Below are 25,192 nucleotides of genomic sequence, written 5' to 3' on the forward strand. Positions count from 1 at the left end.
CATATTTTACTCTTCACTTAAAAATAATCCACCCAATAACTTTTAAAATATAAATTGTGTGTCAGCAAAAACCATATTATAAGATGGAGAGACAGTTGATTTTTCAGGTTGGTGGGTGATTTTGAAAAGTATCATAATCTGCTTCTAAACGCATCTAATTATACCCCAGTCATAGAGGCACACAGCTGCAGATTATTTCACAGTTACCTGTAATGTATAAGCGTGCTTGCTGATGCAGATAAATATGAAGTGTCAGCTTCAGTACACAACTAATATTTGCCGCAAAACTATCACATATAGGCAGGACATTCAAAAATATAGGGCAAAAACATAAAATATATTTCATCTTCTAGTTAGTATGTTAGATTTGGCAATGTAGTACAGTATAGAAGTAAAATAGCAAGTTGGCACTTGGTTTGCATGCAACTATTTCTTTAAACAATAGTAATTATGAAACTACAGTATAAACAAACCACAGTGAGAACATCTAGTGCATTAAATATAGATGGATAATTAAAAACTTGTTGGGGCTAAACCTGTGAATATTTTATGTTGCCAAGTCAAACCATTGTTATCAGATTTACTGAAATTATCGTCCTAGAGTTGACTTTTTGTAGGCTCTGCATTATGTTAAGATTCCCTAATACAAACCTTTTTCTTCGGTATATTACTTGTTCGTTTAAGATGGAATACCATTGACAGCTTTTACTGTCAAATTTCACATTGATATTCGTGCTGCCTATTAATTTACAAATAAAGTTAAATGAGACTCTCAACACATCTAGTAACTCATTCTGTTTATTTTTAAAACAATATTTTAAAACATAACAATGTCTAGTTATGTATTTTTATTTATTTGTGTTCTTTTTATAGGCATGCTTGTAAATAATTTGTTGTAAGTGGAGATTGCCTCCTATTATTTGTATCTACTTAAAAGAACAATTATCCAGAAGTAGGCATACATTTTAACAGTTCTGCAGCTATTTGTGAAAGCAATAACTTTACAAACCTAGACATCTAGTGTTTATGATCAGATACGGGTTAAACTATCAACATGCATTTCCCACTGTGATCATGGGGGATCTAAAATGTTGGCTGAATTATTTTATGAAGTAGTGATTCAATAATGTTAAGGCACTGTTTTGGTTATTTTGTATTGGCAGCCATTTTGTATGCTCAATAAAAAATATTAATATTAATGTAAATCAAATACAGGGTATGGTGTTTGGCATGGTGGTTGGCTTGGGTGCTCATAGGTTGTTCACAACACTTTAAACATTTCTAACATTGTTTTTTATTACATTAAATTGTCTTTTTGTACTTTTGTCCTTTAGATCTAAGATAATTTTTGAATCTATAAAACAGAGTTGAAGTATTAATTTCTACTGTAGTTTTCATGCATATTTATGGACTTTGATAATGCCATGCAGCTGTGTTTGTGGATACAAATCTAGAAAAAATGTAGTCCCTGTGATCGGAAACTCTTAAAACCATAATTTGGCAGTATTTTACATTTCATTAATTCACATGTGTTTAATGCTTTTTATTGATTGTGTATTTCTTGACATTAAAGCTACTTACCTTCACAAGCATTTTTGTTTAGTGTTGTTTTTGAGGAATTTTAGCATATTCCAAAGCACAGTCATGAGTGAGAGAACAATTATGTTTAGCTATACCTCAGATTTCTCTTGTTTCAAATTTAGTGAACATCTTCTAAATTCCACAAGTTTATCTGAAAAGCCATTCATGAGGTAGTTACATAGTACCAAAGGTCTTTGCCTTTCTGTTGCTATCTTCTTAGCAATCTAATTTATCTTATACAAATAAACTATTTCCATAATTTTAACAAGGTGTCTGCGCTGTGTGGACTTGCATGTTGCTGCACCAGGTTCATTTGAAGAACTTTATGGCACAATAACACCACAGCTACTGCTAGCAAAGTTTTGATAATGTGATTCCTTTCTTGAAGTAACAGTACTTTTCCTTGACTGAGTTCACTAACAAAGCTTAGAGGAGCCAGATATAAGAGCTAATGATCCACCAAGAGTGTTAAGCAGGATTCCACAATGTCCAGCTCCAAGATCTATAGGAGAGAAAAACTTACAATCCTAAAGAAAGTGCTTTTAATTCCTGTCAAGAAAAAAGGTCTTTTACCTAGCTCCTAAGAGAATATAAATAAATAAATAAATAAATAGGTGCATTTTACTGGTACAGTGCACTGACTTCTCATAGATAACTTAGTGTGACCATCAGAGTAAGCAACAGTTCTGGTTGCAGTTACAAATAGATGCATCTTGTTTTTTATCGACTCTTGTTTGATTAACACCCCTGTTTATTTTGATGAAGCTGTTGCTGACTATACAGTGTTACCACTTAAATTCATTTCTGGTGTTCATTTAGTAAGGAGCAATTGGCTTTCTGCATCTCTATCAAGAATGTTCTTTTAACCGAGATGGTCTCTTGGTGAACCCTAGTAAATTGGAGCATTGTCTTGTCTTATTATCTGATGCTTCCAGAATAAACTTCCACTCACAGTGACTCAGTCTTTATCACTGTAAATTACTCTTACCCTTAGTCCAGATAGAATGTTGCTAGAGCACTGTGTCAGAAATAATTAGTAAGAACATTTGTTAATTAGTGTTTTACTACAGTCTCTTAATAGCACTGCCAACAGTAATGGTACTTTATGAAGTCATCTGTACAACCTATAACACAAATATAAAGTGAAGAAACTACTTTTTGGCTTCATAGCAGAGGTAAAAATTGCATTCTATATGTGTGAATGCTAAGAAAACATTTAGTTTAAAATTGAAACATTTTTTTTGAATAAATATTATTTCCCTTTGGTATACAACCAAGAGGATATCAGAATAATCCCCACAGGAACAGCAAAACCTTATCTGAACTCAGTCAGAGCCACTTTTATTGATGTCAGGTGTATACTATGTATTGTTTGAGATGAGATTAATATGATTGGTTGATTGTGAATGCTGCCACATTCTTGATTATTAAAGGGTGTGCACACTAATGCAACCAGGTTTTTGTATGATTTTTCCTCCTTTTTCAATAAACAATTTCTGATTTGTTTTCATCTTCTTTGTATATATTGCAATTCTGCAATACAGGTAGAATAAGGTGTGACAGGATTTATCTTAGTTTCATTTTTTTATTACACAAAAGCTGCAATTTTGGCAGGGATTTGTAGACTTTTGATATCCACTGTATGTGTACATAAAAAACAGATGGTTCTGAACCAAAGGCCTTTTGTGTAAAAAAAAAAACAAAACTTTAAAATAAAAACAAGAACACAACTTAGAATGTGTTCAGTGTTAAAAATGGATGAATGACAATAGTGAATATTAGAATACAGTAATCCCTCCTCCATCGCGGGGGTTGCGTTCCAGAGCCACCTGCGAAATAAGAAGATCCACGAAGTAGAAACCATATGTTTATATGGTTATTTTTATATTGTCATGCTTGGGTCACAGATTTGCGCAGAAACACAGGAGGTTGTAGAGAGACAGGAACGTTATTCAAACACTGCAAACAAACATTTGTCTCTTTTTCAAAAGTTTAAACTGTGCTTCATGACAAGACAGATGACAGTTCCGTCTCACAATTAAAAGAATGCAAACATATCTTCCTCTTGAAAGGAGTGCGCGTCAGGAGCAGATAATGTCAGAGAGATAGAGGAAAGCAAACAAATCAATAGGGCTGTTTGGCTTTTAAGTATGCAAAGCACCACGGCACAAAGCTGTTGAAGGCGGCAGCTCACACCCCCTCCGTCAGGAGCAGAGAAATAGAGATAGAGAGAGACAGAGAAAAACAAACAATCGAAAATCAAAGTGCCCTTCGTGCTTTTAAGTATGCGAAGCACCGTGCAGTATATCGCTTCACGAAGCAGCTGCACAGAAGGTAGCAACGTGAAGATAATCTTTCAGCATTTTTAGACAAGCGTCCGTATCGTCTAGGTGTGCGAACAGCCCCCCTGCTCAATCCCCCTACATCAGGATCAGAGAAAGTCAGCGCAAGAGAGAGAGAGAGAAAAGTAAGTTGGGTAGCTTCTCAGCCATCTGCCAATAGCGTCCCTTGTATGAAATCAACTGGGCAAACCAACTGAGGAAGCATGTACAAGAAATTAAAAGACCCATTGTCCTCAGAAATCCGCGAACCAGCAAAAAATCTGTGATATATATTTAAATATGCTTACATATAAAATCCGCGATAGTGTGAAGCCGCGAAAGGCAAAGCGCGATACAGCGAGGGATTACTGTAAACTGAACATTTTTAGTCCATTGATTTTAATAGTTTCAACTTTAGTTGTCAAACAGAATTCAACAAATGTAGTGTTGTAAAATACAATGTTAGTGGTGGCTCTGAGGCTAAGGATCTGCACTGGTATCCTGAAGGTTGCTGGTTCGAATCCCCGTCACTGCCAAAAGAGATCCTACTCTGCTGGGCCCTTGAGCAAGACCCTTAACCTGTAATTGCTCTAGGGGCGCTGTACAATGGCTGACCCTGCGCTCTAAGCCCAAGGGGTATGCGAAAACTAACAAATTTCTAATACGAGAAATCGTATAAGATGAAATAAAGAACAAAAAAAAAAAATGTCTAATCACATACCATGATATGAAAATTAATTCACTTTTCAATTTTTCCCTTGGAAAATTAGAAAAAATCCTATCATTTTTGCAGGTATGTGCACTAATACTACAATTTAGTTCTCTTTATTATTACTACTGTGAAAGTAGGGGTGAGTGATATAAGCAAAATTATTATATCATGATTTTACAAAATTTTGGGTGTAATGCTATATATCACAGTATAGACCTAAAAATGTCTAAAACAAAATCTTTCTGACTTAATTTATATCAAAACAATTTCTGGATTTTTTTTTAACGTTTCAAACAATATTTTTTTTATATCTGAACAGTCATGTTAACTGCAATTTAAAAAAAATCAGAGAGCAAATTAACCAATTAATAAATATCGTTTTTGAATGAAAACAGTATTTTTGCACAGCTGTCTGGCAGCAGTGCAAAAAATCTTTAATAAAAAGTCCACAATGTGCCACCTCTCTTGTAATGTCTTCATACAACTTGTAATACAAGCATCAAAAAGTGCCAAGTGGTGGAGAGCATTAAAGCTGCCGGTATACAAAGTACACAGCTAGCACCAGTTTGACCTGGAGAAAGGAGAACAAACTAGGTGGAAAATTGTGGACTGAATAAGGTGCGTGTACAGTAAACAACACTGAAGAGCATGGCAAGGTGTGTGAAAACATTACAGACATCATACCCGGCAATGTATGCAAAAGCAAGAATAAACAGTTGCGATTCTTTGTTTTTATGAACATCTCCAGCAAAACAATGCATGTACATGTGTAATTTAATATGTATGAATTTGTTTATGCAATTCAATACGTGTGCCAGCATTTTAGTATTGCTGTACTCTTTTTTTTTTTTTTTTTTTTTCCCTCTTCTAAAATGCACCGCATTCATGGCCAAATACCATATTCGGTCCTTTCATGTTCACAAAGAAAGGCCATTGTACATTCTTGTATTTGCATACATCATTTGGGCTCTAGAAGCATTGTGAATAAATGAGCCATTTCCGTGTTTTTTTACACACAGATCGCTCCACCCACAGTTTGCCACCTCGCTTGTTCTCTTTTCCCCATGTCAGATTGATGCTGGTGATGTACTTTGAATTCCAAGTGTGCAAAAACTTTATACTGCAATTTCCAGTGAGTTTAAATAGTTTATTAGCCAACTGAAATAACTGGAGCAATGATAGTTTTCAGATTAGCATATGGTCTTTTTTTATTACATGTACTAAAAAATATGTGTTGCTAGTAAATTATATTTTTTCTGTTATTATTGTATAGTTGTCTGGAGGAGAATGAGACAGCAATATAGCTGTACTAAAAACATTTTTTTTTCTAAGGCACCTCGTTCATGGCTAAGTACCACATTCCATTGGTCCTTAACGTTTTCATAAAGAAGCCCACTTTTTCACTGCTGCAACACAGTTTTGTGATAGGTAACAAAGGCTGCTTCCTAATATGCTAAACTGCGGCTAAAATGACGTCCAAAAATTTCTCCCAGTTTACAAATTTCTACCGTTGTCTTGTTTTTACCTGCGTACCGCAAACCACTACTATGAGGGGTTTCTGGTCATTAGACTCTGCCAAGGGTACATATTATCTCTTCTTCAGTTCATAATTTTATTTGCATTTTTGGTTGCATGTTTACTGTTTGCAGATGATGTTGTCCTCTTGGCCTCAATATATTCCAGTGTGCACAGGAATGGTTTTCAGTTGAGTGTGATTTGGGGTTAGAATTAGCCCTTTCCAAATATGAGATGTTGGTCCTCTCTCATGAAAGAATGGCTTGTTCCCTAAAATTGGGTCCCTCAAGTGGAGGAGTTACATTATCTGTGGGTGTTATTCAGGCGTGAGGGTGGGGATAATCATGAGATTGACCACTGTACCATTCCAAGGTGGTGGAAAAGTAGGACCCTTGAAACAACCAATTCAACAAAAACACATATCATATTTATCGCATTAAAGCAAAAAAGTTTAATGTAAAGATAATAAGTTCTTGTATTTCTGAGGGTAAGTACCTCAAAAGTTATGTTTTTGTCTCATCGAACCAGAGAATCTTTTCTCAAGTGTGACTTCTGTCTAGTCACTCTATTAAAAATGCCTCCTTGATGGATCGCTGCCGAGGCGGTTGTCCTCCTGACAAGTTCACCTGTCTTATTAGAGGACTTCTGAAGCTTAGTTAAATTGACTGTTGGGTTTTTGGTCATCGCCCTGATCTACACCTTTCTTACCCATTTACTCAGGTTGGCCACACAGAAATGTCTAGGAAGATTCTGTTGGTCCCAAACTTTAAAATGTAATGTACAACACAGTAAGGTGTGCAGAAGTGAAGAAGTCTAAATACTTTCTGAATCCAATGTTTACTGGATTGGACCCATCCAATCCAATGTTTACTGGATTGGACCCATAGAAATAGAAGTTAATTTAATCCTCTGTTTGGAAAACTTCAATACTGTTTTCAATTGTATTTTTAGCAATATTCTAAATATGTGAGTATGCACAGCTTTTAAAGTTATCAAAATGCTGTTGCCTTGCCTGCTGTGTGATATGTGGCTAAAAGAAAGGTGATACAGGATGTTTAGGTCAAAGAGTAATACGTTCTTTTGTCTAGTGCTAGACTAACAAAGATGGCTGATGTTAGATAAGAAACTTAAGGATTCATGGGATATTCTAAGATGTATACTACTTGTATGTTTTTCTAAATGGTATTGATTAAACAATGAAACCTTAAATATATTACTTTTTATTTGAAACATGTACTATATTTACAATTATACAGTGAAGCAAAAAATGACAAATGTACAGGTCAGCTCTGTTAATATTTTAACTAATTAGGTCGGTTTTCATAAGAAGACAAAATTGATTATATAACAACAACAACATTTTCATACACATGGTGTAGCTCAAAGTGCTTTACAAGATTAAGAAAGAAAAGTTTATAAAAAACAAAAATAAGATTGGGCAATACTAAGTAACAAAGAATAAAGTAAGGTCCGATGGCCGGGAGGACAGAAAAAAAAAAAAACTCCAGATGGACTGGAGAAAAAAACAAAATCAGCAGGGGTTCCAAAGCCACGAGACCACCCAGCCCCCACTGGGCATTCTACCTAACATAAATTATCTAAATCAGTCCTCATTATTTTCAGGCTTTACATGAAAGAATTTGATGATGATAGTCATTCGGACATCGGGGGTACTGCCTTCAGTCCATCAACGTAGGGAAACAGCATTTATTAAAGTAATTTGTTATACCAAAAAATAATTTAGATTTGGGAATGTACAGTTTAGTAAGCAGGTCTGGATGTAATTTGATGGGGTGTAAGGCAGATGATTCCATTTTTTTTTTTTCGCCCAGATGAGGAAAGGCAAGTTTTTATTTAATTCTAATCTTTGTCAAGTTGTCACCACTTCTGCCTTTAGGATGCACAAGAAAAGGACCTGCAGATTAGCGCCTGAAATTCTGCACGTTCATTCTTTGCTTTTAAAAATTACAATACCCATTTGATGGGATACTGCCAGAAATCTCTTATCTCACTGCTGTTTCCGGTCTTGAATGGCTCTTTCAGCAACCAGGCTTATGTTCAGCAGATCTGATAACTGACCAAGTGCAACCACCCAGACTCTCAGTATTATTTGTTTTCCTGCCATTGTAGCCATGTGTCTGTACAGGTATGCATGTCATTTTTCCCATACTATACTGGAGGTTCTTGGCTGACAAACAGCATTTTTAACGTTATTTTTTCAGCAGAAATAGCTGATCATACAAGAAGTCTGTCTATTTTAAGTGTCCAAACAATAGGTTGCTGGGTTTGTCTTTAGTTTCAACCCACTTAATAACAAAGACAACATAAAAAAAAAAGTTTTTAACTTACTTGTTTTTTTTTCATGACATTTTAGGCACCCTGAATGGTATATATATATATATATATATATATATCTATATACATAATAAGAAACCATTTGATTCAGATTACTAACTAAGCATGTTTCAGTATTATATAACATATATGATTATGTACTTGCTTGCGAAGTCGCTTCAGTTCGGAAGCAAGTAATAATAATAATAATACATTTTATTTAAATAGCGCCTTTCCCATGCTCAAGGCACTAACAGAATATAAGAAAGAACGGCAGGGTATACAGTATATAGCATTGTACAAACCAAATAAATAAATAAAGAAGATTACGACAGTGAATTCAGAGAAAAAAAAACAGACAACATAATTGATGGTCTCGCACACACAAATACAGGTTACATGAGCATCTTGACAGAGAAGTAAGCAGAGAGAAGGGTAATAAAGTCAAGTAGAGCTAAAAGCCTTCCTGAACAGATGAATTTTGAGTTGTTTTTTTAAAGAATTCATGGAGTCAGCTGACCTGATTAATTTCGGTAGGTCATTCCAGAGTCGGGGCACTATACAGCTGAAGGCCCTGTCACCCATGGAGTGTAGATTAGTGTGGGGTACAACAAGATTGCCAGAATCAGAGGACCTTAGTGGGCGGGCAGGTACATAATGATGGAGAAGGTCACTGATGTAGTTTGGCGCAAGGTTATTTAAGGCTTTGTAGGTTATTAGTAGGATTTTATATTAGATTCTGTAAAACACAGGGAGCCAGTGAAGACGGAGAAGGATGGGTGTGATTTGCTCGCTGCTGCTGGTTCGAGTAAGGACTCATGCAGCTGAGTTTTGAATAAGCTGGAGCTGTGATAGAAGATTAGAAGGGGCACCTGCCAGTAGGGAATTACAGTAATCAATGCGGGATGTGATAAAAGCATGGACAAGTTTCTCAGCATTAGAGAAGGAGAGGAAGGAGTGAACACGGGATATGTTACGGAGGTAAAAGTAAGAAAGTTTCTTAATGTGATTTATGTGGGTGGAATAAGAGAGGGAGGAATCAAAAATGACACCAAGATTTTTTACAGTAGAGGCAGGTCTGATGAGATCACCGCCAAGGTAGACTGGGAAGGAGCTCATTTTATTAAGTTGCATTTTAGTCCCAGTTTGCAGGAGTTCAGTTTTATTGCAATTTAATTTTAAAGAGTTCTGCTCCATCCAGGTTTTAATTTCACTAAGTGCAGGTTGTGAGCTGAGAAAGCTCTGATGAAGTTCCACTTTTAACATTGAAGTAGAGTTGAGTATCATCTGCATAAAAATGATAACCCAGTCCATAGCTATGGTTAATATGGCCAAGGGGAAGCATGTAAATACAGAAAAGCAGAGGACCGCGGACAGAGCCCTGAGGGACTCCTTGTGTGACTGGCGCTGAGCTGGATCTGCTGTTGCCAAGACTAACAAACTCTTGCCTATCAATCAGATAGGACTTGAACCACTGGAAGGCAGTGCCAGAGATACCCAGCATATTCTCCATTCTGGACAGTAAAATGTCATGTCTGACCGTGTCAAATGCTGCACTGAGGTCTAATAGAATTAATATGCTGGTTTGTCCAGAGTCTGCTGCCATAAGCAAATCATTGGTTACCCATAGCAGAGCAGTTTCACAACTGTGCCACGCCCAGAAACCAGACTAAAAGGGTTCCATCAAGTTATTAGAGGTTAAGTAATTGGTGAGTTGGGAAGCTACAACATGCTCGAGAACTTTTGACAGGAAAGGTAAGTGGGAAATAGGCCGGAAATTGTTAATATTGTCAGCATCAAGACCAGACTTTTTTAACATTGGGGTTACAGAAGCAATTTTAAAAGTGAGCGGCACAGAGCCAGTGTCAAGGGATAAGTTTATTATTGTTGTAACAATCGGGATTATGTCATGAAGGCAGGATTTAAGTAGTGTGGTAGGGATGGGGTCCAGTACACAAGTAGTCAGCCTCATTTTACAAAGCAAGTTATTAACAAACACAGATGTGACTGGTGAGAACTTAGAGAAGGAGCTGGATGGAGTGGGAAAACAGGGAGAGATATGAACAGATGATGTATTTATGTTAGTTTAATTATTTAGATCTTTCATTTTGTTATGGAAAAGGTGGAGGAATTCCTCACAGACTTCAGTAGAAGAGGTAGTTGGGCCAGATGTGGGTTCAAGTAGTTTATTAACTACAGAGAACAAAACCCTTTGTTGGGTTATCGTGGCCATTTTCTATTATTCTGCCATAATGGGTGTTCTTGGCAGAAGTTAGTGCTTCTCTTTAAGCTCTTTGGTGGTCAGAGAAAGCCTGGATGTGCACGGTGAGGCCAGTCTTACATGACATTCTCTTAAGGCTTCGGCCAGCTGCTTTCATAGATCGCAATACTGAATTATACCTAGGAGCTGAATGTTTAAAGGAAACCTCCTTATGTTTTAAAGGAGCTTTTTTATCTAATGCTGAATGAAGGGCTGAGTTATAGTGGTCAACAAGGCTATCTAGTGTTGACGGAATAGGTGGAGATAGTAAAAGATCAGAAATGGATCCAGAAAGGATAGGGGGACAGATAATTTTAAGGTTTCTGTAAGAAATTTGTCATTTACAGGTAAGAGGAGGGAAAGGCAGTGAAACAGTGAAAAATACTGCTTTATGGTCAGAGAGTCCCAAATCAGTGCTGTAAATGTTGGCAACAGATAGTCCAGAAGTGCAGATCAGATCCAATATATGACCGCCAGAGTAGTTGGGAAAATCAACATGTTGTGTCAAGTCAAAACAGTCCAGTAAGGATAGGAATTCATTTCTCAGTTTAGATGTGGGGATGTCAATATGGATGCTGAAATCACAGAGAAGGATAATTCTCTCAGAGTAAGAGCTTAGGTGGGTCAAAAGTTCAATCAGATCGGATAAGAAGGATGCATTGTATTTTGGGGGACACTAAAGAACAATGAGTGAGACAAGACCTGATTCTGTTATTAGTTTAAGAGCCAGGCACTCAAAAGACAATGGACAGTCAATTGGGATTCGTTTGATGTTTAACACTAGAATTACCAGAGTCTACGAAAAAAACTCGTAGATCCGGCCCACCTTAAAACCGTTCTCACCTCTCTTTTGTCTTCTAAATGTGCCAATTAAGACGAGCAGCAAGCAGCCGGCTATTCCATCCCCCACTGCCACATAACATTCACTAAGTTTTCCCAGCTCATGCCTGTTTGATTATCTGGGAATGACTGAAGTGCTGGAGTTTTAGAGTGGAAATAATAGATCGCTGTTTGGAACACACGCATTTCAGTAATCTGTGTAAACACATTTTTAAAACAGAAACGTTTTTCATATTTTAGTAGTAAATGACAAAATGTAGGCATAAACTATATAATGTATGAAGCCTGAAGTCCAAAGATCAAGTAAACACTTTCACAATAGATTCATAGAATAGACAACAGCTTCTTTGGCATAGCGTTAAGATTTGCTGACTTGTAATCAAGAGTCCCCGGTTCGATCCCCACTCATTCCTATATTTGCCGTTTTCAGTAGTGAGCTGCTCCTTTTGTTAATATTATACAGTACACACATACATTTGGTTTGCATCTGTAACACACGGTGTGCATTTATAGGACTTGTAAAAGTTAGTTTTTTTAACTTTTATTCTCTCTAAATCACTATCACGATACATACTACCGCCCCCCCCACCCAGGGATCTAACGCTGTTATTTTTAATTTGAAACGGAATAACTGGAGATGTGAGTGGTGTTTTAGGACAATGGAACTGGACATTCTCTCATCTGGAGGGATAAAAGCTGACACACAAACACTGGTGAATCTGCCTTCTTCGTATCTCACCATGACTTGATTTTTTTTTATTCAGTTTTATTGAGTGTTCCTGCTCATGCTTAATTAGTGTGCACCTAATGGTGTATGATGTCAAAAAAAAAACAAAAAAAAAACACAGACGTAGGTATATATGATATTTGGAATTATTCGTTTTATGACCTGTATAGTACATTTCGGAAAACTTTGTGGCACAGATGCAACATTATTCATATTCATTCGCATAACATCTTGCGGTTTGTAATCAGTGACTGCATGTTTTTTTCCCCCGATCTTGCCAGTCTCCACGTGTTGCTGTATGCTGCTTCTTTTGTACTCCAGGACATGCAGAGGATAGAATAGTACAGAGCAGTAAGTTCAGCGCTATACACAATCATCAGATTCAAATGTTAACTGTTCACACACACGCAAGGATCGTCTTTCCTACATTTACAACGTGTGTACCTGTTGCAATGTACATGCTTTTCTCTATGCTGTGGTTCCTATAACACACCTGAAAGAAAGAGGCAATATATGTGAAAACATCATCGCACTAATGCAATATTATTTGAAACCGAACAGCATCAGATCGGGTGTGGATTTATGTTGGCGCAATTACTGAAAGAAAAAAAAGATCAATATGTGCGTTGATCCTGCAGCACTGAATAAGCTCACGTGCTCTAACATTCCCCCCCCCCCCAATCTGACTCTAAGAAACAGCACAAGTACAGACGCAAACCAAGTGTGATCAAGAGTCCCCGGTTTGATCCCCACTCACTCCTATATTTGCTGTTTTCAGTAGTAAGCCGCTCTTTTTGTTAATATTATACAGTACACACATACACTTGGTTTGCGTCTGTACTTGCGCTGTTACTTAGTCAGATCGGTTCGGGGGGTGGGGTGGGGAATGTTAGAGCGTGTGAGCTTATTCAGTGCAGCAGGATCAACGCACATGTTGATCTTTTTTTTCTTTCAGTACATGTGCCTTCCCTGTTTGTTTATATATCTAGTGACTTTTCTGCCTGTCTGTCTCCCTATTACGCAGTGCACTGTCTGTCTGTGTGTTATGGATCTTAAAAATAAAATTCGTTATAAGGACACTTGTTCATGTTAATTGCAGTCTCAATTGTTAAAAAATATTCTAAAAGGAGCACCCCACATGAAAATATAACGATCTCATTAACTGACAGTACATACCAATTTATAAATTTTATGTCCGTTTGAGGTTAAAAAGAAAAAAAAATAAGAACACTTTCTCCTCAACGGGGAATCGAACTCAGGTCTCTGATTGACAGTAAGCTTGCTACGCTCTGAGACAGCGAATCTTACCGCTACGCCACAGAAGCTGTTGTATTGTTCTTGAAACATTTGTGAAAGTGTTTATTTGATGTTTGGACTTCATGCTGCTTCACACATTCTATAGTTTATGCCTACATTTTGTAACATTTATTACTAAAATATGAAAAAGTTTCTGTTTTAACAATGTGTTTACACAGATTACTGTAGAAACGGAACACACATGAAATGCGTGTGTTCCAATTAACGATCTATTATTTCCACTCTAAAACTCCACTTCACTCCCAGATAATCAATCAAGGCATGAGCTGGGTGATGCTCTTGCATGTTCTAAGTCGGTGGGGGGATGGAATAGACGGCTGTTTGCAGCTTGTTTTTATCGGCACATTTAGAGGATAAAGGACACTGGCAGAGAAGTGTGAATGGTTTTAAGGTGGGCCGGATCTACGAGTTTTCTTGTACACTCTGGTAATTCTAGTGTTAAGTCTGCTCTGACAATTACTGCAAGCCCACCACCTTGTCTAGAGCTGCGAGGCTCTGTGTGGAAAGTGAAACCAATTGGAGTCGCCTCCATGAGAGACGCAAATTCGTTTGGTTTTTGCCAAGTCTCCATTAGACACAGAATGTCAAGTTTGGTGTCAGTGATGAGTTCTGACTGCACCAATGCTTTGCCATTAAGAGATCTTGAGTTAAACAGTGCAATATTAGTTAATGAGGCTTCTTTTTGCACAGAGCCGTGATCAGGGTTTATTTCCACATAATGCAAATTTGGCACATGGACACTTCTATTTCCAGGGTCATGAGAAGGACGGCTTATTCCTGAGCAAATGCTGCCAGTAGTCTTTTCATTCGCAGTCCGGCGTTGGCGGCAACCTGACCCGCGATGTATATATTTCGGGCACTGCAAAATACCGGCGTCCTTTAGGATATTCCAGTCAGACCATTTGCTCTGGACAAACTGTTTAATAAGAATGAGTTTGTCATGAGAGTATTTTAGCATGATACTGGGCAATACTTATCTGAATAGCAGTGGAGAAGCAGCACAGCACAGTGGAACTGGTGGGACAGGCGGGTGTGGTAGCATTGGTGAGCGGCGATAGCAAGCAGCAGAAAGCATAGGAGGAGGGGGTAGCAGGATTTGGAGGTTCCAATACACAGCCACAAACAGTAACGCTTGGTAATTTCAGGCGTGTTCGCCCCGGAGCCATAAGCTAGATTAGTATGAACATCAGATCAGTTCCCAGTCATAGAGTACTGTAAGATGAAATGGGAGCAGATCAGCATAGCAAATATAATATAATCACAGAGACAGGTCATCCCGAAGTCCTAGATCGCCAGGTACAAAGAAATGTTTGTAGGTCTCGTCCCGTGATCCACAGACTCAGCTGTTCCCAGTCAAAGTAGAGTCCATAAAATCTGTAAATATTAAGCCAAATCCATACAATTCAAGTCAGCTGTATCCACAAATTATACATACAATAAAAGAAATAAAACAAGTGTAAGAAAGTGTAGAATTAAGGCGAAATTTGCAAAAGTGTTGTTAACAGGGAGGAGCGGCAACAACATGCGTGTGCCAGCGTCCCCTCACCTGCTGAGAAAAAAAAAAAGGATGCGATCTTCCAAGATGCGATCAAGTACGTTATTATAGTAAATGTTACAATATAGTTACTATAGGTAGATCACCAAGTGTACTGTGAACATATATACTGCCATTTACAATATCCAAATTAAAGGTTGACCAGCATTTAATTTGAAATTTCAGTGTCTGGCAGCTAGTGCTGGGCGGTATACCGGTTCATACCGAAAACCATTTTTAATTTTTTTTATGATATGGATTTTTCTTATACCGCAACACCGGTTTAAATTGCCTAAACGACGTTCGGAACGTGGTGCAGCGGGAAACTGTTCAAGTGGGGACCTTTTTCACTGCTACACCACCATATAGTGGGCGGTAGCATAGGTAAGCCGCGCGGTAAAAATGGACAGAGAGCATTCCGAAACTTTTGCCGAAAAAAAGGAGTCACGTCCATCGCCTGGAGATACTTTAGTTTTAAAAGGTCAGATGTGTAAATACTGTTTCTATACTACTGGACAATACTGCAAGCCAAGTTGTACTTGTTTTTGTACTTGCTAGTGTATGTTTTGCTTGTGTTTATCCTGTGATGTGCTGGCGACTCGTTCAGAGATGGGCGCAACTCTGAATGGATGGCATAATTAAACATGTATAACGAAGATATTTTTAAAGTTCTGAATACTCCATCGGCTAAGTTAATAACTAGTTTTAATTTCACAAAGACGTTTATCGTGTGGTGATTGGTAATGTGGAGAAAGAAAAAGTAAAGATAGGAACTGGGGTTTTGGTAGAGAGCAGGAATATCATGAAGTGAATGGATTCTGTGCGGTGATTGCTGCAGGCGCCTGCTCTTAGTGCGGAGGAAGTCAGTTTAAGAAGCATAGTGATTAACGACTGGGTTGGAGAACACTTAACACAAAGTATTTGATGTGCTGCATTAACTTGTGACAGGGTTTGAGAAAATCTAGTAAATTAAACATTGATTTTAGGATGAAGTTTAGTTTACAACATTCTACTTTAATTATAAAATAAACTATGAGAATAAAGTGGAGATGTCGACTTTAATCTTGACATAGTCAACATGTCGAATTTATTCTCAACATATAGTTTGTTTTTTTCTTCCGTGTCCATATTTTTTTTTCTTCACAGTGGCCCTAATGCGCTTCCATAGGGCTATACCACAAACAGCATTATAAATGCAAGTTGCAGTTTTTATTATTTATGTATATAGCTTAGCTTGAAGCAAGGTCCATATTAATGCAGTTTGCCTAAATGATGGTACAGTTGGTAAGATGTCATCACCAAGTTGCACTTGTTTTATTTTATTTTAATTTGGTGAATACTGTGTAATGCACCTGGGCTTGAAGCCTTGAAGTAATGGTGCAACCATCAGTAATACTATTATGTATTTTATTGTTATTATTTATTAGTTTAAATATTATGCAGTTTAATGATGGTAAAATTGTTTAAAAAGTCACTTTAACGTGTCAGTGGACAGAGATTGTTAACATTAACAGAAAGTGTACAGTAATCCCTCCTCCATCGCGGGGGTTGCGTTCCAGAGCCACCCACGAAATAAGAAAATCCGCGAAGTAGAAACCATATGTTTATATGGTTATTTTTATATATTTTAAGCCCTTATAAACTCTCCCACACTATTATAAACATTTCACGCACAGTTATACAGCATAAACCCTTTGTATTCTCTTAGATATTAGGTAAGATTCGTTGAATACAGTAAAACCTAAATATTATTTTAAAGATATCGAGCGTCTCCGATATCAATATGTTTCAGCCATTACAACAGACAGGCCACCAGCAATAAATACGTACAATACAAGAAAAATTGTATACAGTAAAATGTGTGTACAGCGACACTAAACTATGTACATGTAATAAGTACTGTACGTAAATAATTAATTATGGTTACTCACCAACAATGACACGACGACTTGTCCGATAACGATGAGTTTAATTTTACTGCACAACAAAGGATAGCGTTACAGCTCTTCTAAAGGAGCCTCTTCAGGCGACTGTTTAGCACCGCCGTTGTTCTTCTTCCATCACTCTTCAATCCAAATCCCTAAAGCAGATTCCATCCATACTACTGCCTTATCACGTCCACTTGCAACTCGTTTTGCGCCCTGATTAAAGGACACTGCGGCCGTAGATCTTATATGCTTTTCCTCTTTTTTAAATAAAAAGAATCGTGGACTCATTGATGCTGTAATAATGTCCTGCAGCGGTGTAGCTGTTCCCTTCCTTCAACATATCCAAAACTTTTACCTTTTCTGCAATCCTGAAGCATTAGCAGTAACGTGCATTAATTCTGAATGAGTGAGATTAGACTTCCTGGTTAATGCAGCATTCCGTTGCTGAGCCAATCAGCAGCACACAGGAACTTAACCGCGTGCTCTGATTGGGTAGCTTCTCAGCCATCCGCCAATAGCGTCCCTTGTTTGAATTCAAATGCGTCTCTTGTTTGAATTCAAATGGGCAAATCAACTGAGGAAGCACACGTACTGTAGACCGCAGACATCCGCGAAGCAGTGAAAAATCCGCGATATATATTCACATATGCTTACATTTAAAATCCGCGATGGAGTGAAGCCGCGAAAGACGAAGCACGATATAGCGAGGGATCACTGTAGTTGGTTTACAAAAAATATTTACTATTTATTCCTTTTCTAAGACGTGTTCAGTGCAATCCAACTTTTGACAAACACCTCTTGATATTTTACTAAGTCTAAATGCCTCTTTGGATGGTTGAAAATATGTTGTCAAAATCATAGTTTAAGCTTTTGCAAAATTTGTTCAATTAAAGGTTCTATATTTTGACTGCATCTGTCATGCAATGTGATTCCTTCTCTTTAGTGCCACCCCCTTGAAAACTATCACTTTATGGGGCCATGCAAACCTGGATTAATACTTGTGTGCACAATAAAATGTCTTTTTGTACGATGTACAATTCTCATAACAGTCTAATAGGTTATTCTTAGCCAGTCTACTGCAGTAATTGCAGTGGAAAATGTGGTTAACATCCACTCATGCATGGGGAAAAAAATATCGTCTAATACCATGAAACTGGCAGAATTTAGAAAAATACTGTGATATAGAATTTTGGTCATACCACCCACCTCTACTGGCAGCTATTAATTTTCCACTGAAGCCTGCACCATCTGTACACACAAAAAAAGATTTAAGTTTGTTAATGATGAAATACTTGTCTCTAAGTCTCAAAAAGGTACATTGTAAATTAAATAAAATCATTTCCCAGACACCACATAATATGCTGAAAAATAATATTCACACATTTTTTTCAGTTAATTTTTAGGTTGTTTACCACTTTTGATTTTTTTTGGTATACTTTATTAATTTTGTTGTGAATTTCAGCTTACGTGCATGAGTGATGCCTTAGACCTGAAGTGTCTGGTACTGGCTCTTTTTTACTAAAACATTTATCCATGTTCCATCAAGCAAATGGCAAAATTAATTTCTCATTAGAAGCAATGGGAACTGAACGGTTTGTCCAAATTTTCCTTCTGCTTTAATAGCTTTGAATTACTTTAAAGTATTAGCAACACAATATCTAGCTGCTTCTTGAATTCACAATTCTACTTAAAAAAACTTAACCTGAAGTAGTGAGAAAGAGGATTTATATATTATACTGTACACTCCACTTCTTCCTGCTGCAAGGCACTAACATATTTGTCATGTTAATTTTTAAATGTACTATATTGATGCTAATACAGATACTTCTCTCTATTATAAAAAAATATCTTGGAAGGTTGGAAGGAGACGAGATGTGATTTTCTCACAGAGACACTTTTACATCACACGAGACAAGCCAAGAGATTTAACCACGCCCGGGGCTGGAAATAAAACAAAGAGTTGATGACAAAGTAGAACGTCGTAAAGAATTCAAAAATGTTGGCGTGGTACACATACAGAGCAGGTTAGAGATAATGGAAGTAAGAAAATACAAAGTCTCAAAAAAAGTATAGTAAAGATAGCATTAGCGCAAACAAACGGAAATTATTACTCTGTGAAATAACGGAACAGCGAAAAGAGATCGAATATATTGTTCGGTTTTAAACGTTAAGTCAGAGACTTGTAGATCGCCTGATTTGTGTTGCCATCAGGGAAAAAAAATTAGTGTTTCTTTTCAATGAAGAATCGCATCCGCAAGAATAAAAAGATTTGTTGTTTGGTGGAAGTGAAATCCCGCGAAAGAAATAATTTCTCATTTGTGTGAATACTATTGTCAGACACATTTCTTGTAGAGAGAAAGAAACTATATTCACTCACGGGCAGTTATACATTGAGTTGGCACGATGTAATTCCAAACATGGAATCAAAATTCAATGCGATACTGATGAAAAGGTAAAAGCAAAAAGAGATTGGATATGTGGACATAGGTGATATGACAAAAGTGCACCGCATGAGATGCAGATCACGCAGCACGGCACGGCAGCACCAGCAAGCCAGCAGCTGATCGAGCAAAGAGGAGGTAAAAAAAAAAAAAAAACTATATTTGTTTCCCATTGTATCACCGTTTAAGAGGGGGTTTTGGGGGAGTGACCGCGTCTCCTTGGGTTGCATTCAGCCCCCCTCTTCACAACACGAGCGACAGAAACGTGAAGTGGCTGGCGGCTGGGGGAGAGTTGGCGAGCGAAGCAAGCTAGTTATTGTAATATTTTTGAAGTCCATCCAAAAGTAGGTGTATTGAGCAGTCAGTCATGTGCAGATGTATTTAATAAAGCAACTCAGTAGAACTCTATGGCATCTGTTGGTGAAAGGGACAATATGTTGCAGCCTTCTTTGATGGTAAAAGATCCATATTCAATCTGTATCTTTGAAGAATAACTAGTGTACAAGTTTTGTGTAGTGTTATTGGCTTTATCTTTTTGCACTGCTGTGCCATCTTGATTTGCCTGTTGTTTTTTTTACTTTAGAAACTGAATCTATCTTAAAATTCTGTTATTTTAAAGTATATGAAATAATTTCATATATCCTGGTACCCAAAAAACTAATTGTATTGTAAAAAACTATTTCTTCAAATAAAGCACACAAGTGTGAATCTTTTAGTTTATGCGTTTTATTGTTTCTTGTGGACCAACTTTTGATTAACTATGTCTCAGTAGTATGGAAAAGAACATTTTTGCTTCATTTACCTTGTAGGTGTTGAACTTAAGGTTATCAGTGGCAGATGAGGCATAGGGTGGATATGGTGTCCATATTACTAAACAGAGAGCCCTCTAGTCACAAGGTTGGACAGATGACTGCCAGAGGCAGCATATAAGGCTGCTTTGAATGGTGCTTCAGAAGCAGTTGTTCGTAGTGCCACCAATGTTAAGTAAAGATCACAAGAGCACCAACTGGAATGCAGAAATCTAATACAGTGGTAAGTGAAAGAAAGGATTCTGATCACAGACAGTTGGATCAATATGCCATTTTATGGAGAGCAGGTAGCTTGGAACTGATGAAGGATGCCTGGGTGTATAATCTAAAACTAGGGTTTATTGGGGCTTATTGTTCTGGTGCTATCTGGGGCTGCCTAAAAGAACCCAGAGCCCAGGAAATGACTTCAGGACTTTCAAAAGGCATTTGTGGCTCTGAACTGCAGGTCTCAGGGATAATTATTTAAATCTGAAAACATATGTGGTAGTTTTTTAATGACTCAACTAGAAATACAGTATGTTGTTAGAAATGAAAGCATTAATTTTGATGAGAGGTAAAATTATAGCATGGTGCAGATAGTACACGTGGCTCTGATACGTTTGTGAAATACCATTGCAGAGCACAAGTGGTAGTATGCATACAAGTGACAACATGGGTGATGGCAGTTGGCAGTTGTGAATGCAATAGTGGTATACCGATTTGCAATGTTAGGTGAGGGACAGCCACTTTAAAAGTGCAATTTTTTGGTGAAGATTGAATGTCACGCTATATACTATTGATTTAGAACTGCAAGGCATATGCAGTTGTAAGAAAACATGTCACTCAATTTTCTAAAAGACAATTACCTTGCACTATTTCATAACTTTTCAGTATGGAGGCTTCACAGTCATCATTGTGTTATCAAATTGTAATAAATCTGAAACTTGAAACAACAAGACTGAACAGGAACAATACAAAGTAAATTTTCGAATGTTATCTTTTGATTCATTTTTGCTTAAGATAACTTTTTACTTAATTAACAAGTGAAGATCACACCACTCTCATTCACAATGTTCAATATAATCAAGATATCTAATTTGTGTAGCTGATGAAACAAAGCGCTCACAAATTTTTTTGCGCACTTTCAGCTTTTAAACATTAATGTTAGACAACGCTAGCTATGTCACGGAAATTTTCTTGCATTCAGGCATCCATTATTTAACCTACTTTTTACTTTACAGAGAAGAGGGGAAATGAAGTTTGTACTGCCAAAGTGGGTGCAGGATAAGAAACTTGATAATATCCTAATCATTACAAGCATCTATGGAATTTAAATTAATTATAACATTTGGAAATTATATAAGTTTGGTATATAGTATTTTTTATTGTCCCAGTGAGAAATGTCCTTTTTTTATGGAAACTCAAGAAATATTATAACAAAAATAGCATGTATGTATTTTTTTTATTTTTTAATGAGCTTCTGTATAATGCCAAATTTTCTCCTGGGGACAAATAATGTTTTATCTATCTAAATTTTTTCACATGAATTACAAAACAGCAGAAAAAAACTTTATGACTTTGTTAATGATAAGAAAGCAATGAGGCATTATAAGGAAGGCGTATTGCTGTAGGTGTGAAGACTGCTCAGTTGAATAATTTTTGGACAGAAAGTACTAAATGATGGTGCATCATTGAGGGGGTGTGCAGCATTATTCACAATGGCCGTCAGTTTTGTCCTCTTTCTCTTGTGTTACTAATTCCAGAAGGTAAAGAGTAGATCCTATAACTGAGCTTACTCTCTTTATTAGGTTGTTTATTCAGTGGGAATGTCTTGAAGTGATGTTACCAGAACAGAAAACCACTCCATAGAAATTTACACTGGCTATCAGTTATTGTATACTTAAAGTCAATTTCCCCATTAAAAGAAACTCAGTCTCCTTAGAATGAAAGAACCTGATTTACATTTTATTATATATAGTTTTTCTGTGTCGCAAGACCAGTCCAGCCGGTAACTGATGTGGACCCCCAAGTATATATAGCAGTGCATCACATCCACTCCCACTCCCTGAATAGTGACTGAGCATAGAGGCTCTTTGATGTTGTGAAACTCAATAACCAGTTCCTTTGTTTTGCTAATTTTGAAATACAAATGGCACTCTACACCAAAAAACAGTAACTCCTCCTATACTCTGTCTCATCCCTTCGTGTCAATACACATCTCATTAGTGCAAAATAATCAGATGTTTTTCCCCACAGCAGTAGTATTTTCTGTTGCCTTCATGCCAGACTTAACATGTAGCAGAAGACATCACAGAGTTAGTTAGCACAGACATTAAGTACTCATTGAGTACTCTTAGCCTCTTCAACTGTCTCCTCTCTTGGTCGTCATTTATGGATAGCCCATATTGGCGATCTGAGATGCACTCCTCACTAGCCATATCAGTTGAAGTGGTAGATGTAAAATACATTGAGGGAGTTGTTGATGATGATGTGGGTGCACTAGCCATTGGAAGTAGGTGGCGGATGTTGGTAAAATCTCTTAAAAAAATTAGTTCATGGGATTATTAGCTTTGTCAGTGTTCCATTTCAGATCTTGAGGCCTGGACTGCTTGATTCCAGTAATTATGCCCAATTCATTCCAAACATGTTTAATCTTTGAGTATATTTGTTTTCTATTTTAGCTCTGTAAGCTTCCTTCCCTTCACTCAGATTTTTCTTCATTATTCTCTGTATGCCCTTCAGAGCATCTTTATCACCAGACTATCATCAAAGCTTTCTTCTTATCGTTCGTGAGCATTTTTAGCTCCTTAATAACCAAGGACATATTGTAAAGCTGCACACTGTTTTTGAGGATACAATAGTGCCAACAACACTGTTTAATATAGTCTCTGATGCAGTGACTGAGTCCCTTGATTTCACCCCCATGTTACTTGCATATCATTTCCCAGTCTGTCCTATGGAATCAGTCCTACAGAGCCATCTCAGCCTCCTGGGTCCACTTTCTTACTATCCTGGTGTCAACAAGTTGCCATCTAATAACAGGCTTATAGGTGGGAGGAAAGCTTTATGATATGGGCTTAAATTGATATTGCGACTATTGACCCAAAATGTGATATTTGATATTTCTCAATATGTTCTCAAAACACCTTAAAGATTGAAGATCAGCCACATACAGACATGTATATACACAGAGGAAGATGATGGCAAAGAAGAAATGGGATAGTCAGACAGATGCAAAAAGTAGACAAGAGTACAAGGAGATAAGGCGCAAGGTGAAGAGAGAGGTGGCGAAGGCTAAACAAAAGGCACATGATGAGTTGTATGAGAGGTTGGACACTAAGGAGGGAGAAAAGGACCTATACCAATAAGCTAGACAGAGAGACCGAGCTGGGAAATATGTGCAGCAGGTTAGGGTGATAAAGGATAAAGATGGAAACGTACTCACAAGCGAGGAGAGTTTCTAGAGCAGATGGAAAGAGTACTTTGAGAGGCTGATGAATGAAGAGAATGAGAGAGAGAAGAGGTTGGATGATATGGAGATAGTGAATCAGGAAGTGCAACGGATTAGCAAGAATGAAGTAAGGACAGCTATGAAGAGGATGAAAAATGGAAAGGCCATTGGTCCAGGCGACATGCCTGTGGAAGCATGGAGGTGTTTAGGAGAGATGGCAATGTTTTTTTAGCCAGATTGTTTAATGGAATCTTGGAAAGTGAGAGGATGCCTGAGGAGTGGAGAAGAAGTGTACTGGTGCCGATTTTTAAGAAGAAGGGGGATGTGCAGGACTGTAGTAACTACAGGGGGATAATATTCGATGAACCACAGCATGAAGTTATGGGAAAAAGTAGTGGAAGCTAGGTTAAGATGTGAGGTAATGATTAGTGAGCAGCAGTATGGTTTCATGCCAAGAAAGAGCACCACAGATGCAATGTTTGCTCTGAGGATGTTGATGGAGAAGTATAGAGAAGGCCAGAAGGAGTTGCATTGCGTCTTTGTGGACCTGGAGAAAGCATATGACAGGGTGCCTCGAGAGGAGCTGTGGTATTGTATGAGGAAGTCGGGAGTGGCAGGGAAGTACATAAGAGTGTTACAGGATATGCACGAGGGAAGTGTGACAGTGGTGAAGTCTGCGGTAGGAGTGACGGATGCATTCAAGGTGGAGGTGGGATTACATCAGGGATCGACTCTGAGCCCTTTGTTATTTGCAATGGTGATGGACAGATTGACAGACGAGATTAGACAGGAGTCCCCGTGGACTATGATGTTTGCTGATGACATTGTGATCTGTAGTGATAGTACAGAGCAGGTTGAGGAGACCCTGGAGAGGTGGAGATATGCTCTAGAGAGGAGAGGAATGAAGGTCAGTAGGAACAAGACAGAATATATGTGTGTAAATGAGAGGGAGGTCAGTAGAATGGTGAGTATGCAAGGAGTAGAGTTGGCGAAGGTGGATCAGTTTAAATACTTGGGATCAACAATACAGAGTAATGGGGATTGTGGAAGAGAGGTGAAAAAAAGAGTGCAGGCAGGGTGGAATGGGTGGAGAAGAGTGTCCAGAGTAATTTGTGACAGACTGGTATCAGCAAGAGTGAAAGGGACGGTCTACAGGACGGTAGTGAGACCAGCTATGTTATATGGGTTGGAGACGGTAGCACTGACCAGAAAGCAGGAGACAGAACTGAAGGTAGCAGAGTTAAAGATGCTAAGATTTGCACTGGGTGTGACGAGGATGGATAGGATTAGAAATGAGTACATTAGAGGGTCAGCTCAAGTTGGACAGTTTGGAGACAAAGTTAGAGAGGCGAGATTGCGTTGGTTTGGACATGTGCAAATGAGAGATGATGAGTATATTGGGAGAAGGATGCTAAGGATAGAGCTGCCAGGGAAGAGGAAAAG

The 25,192-nt window shown here is 37.8% G+C and overlaps 1 protein-coding gene across 1 annotated transcript in view; it reads left to right on the forward strand.

Annotated features, from left to right (window-relative positions):
* The window catches only part of cdk19 (cyclin-dependent kinase 19), a 278,819-nt gene that overhangs the window by 154,811 nt on the left and 98,816 nt on the right, over positions 1 to 25,192 (forward strand). The window lies entirely within an intron of this gene.

Source organism: Erpetoichthys calabaricus, chromosome 3 (genome assembly GCF_900747795.2).
Source record: "Erpetoichthys calabaricus chromosome 3, fErpCal1.3, whole genome shotgun sequence".
Lineage (NCBI taxonomy): Eukaryota > Metazoa > Chordata > Cladistia > Polypteriformes > Polypteridae > Erpetoichthys > Erpetoichthys calabaricus.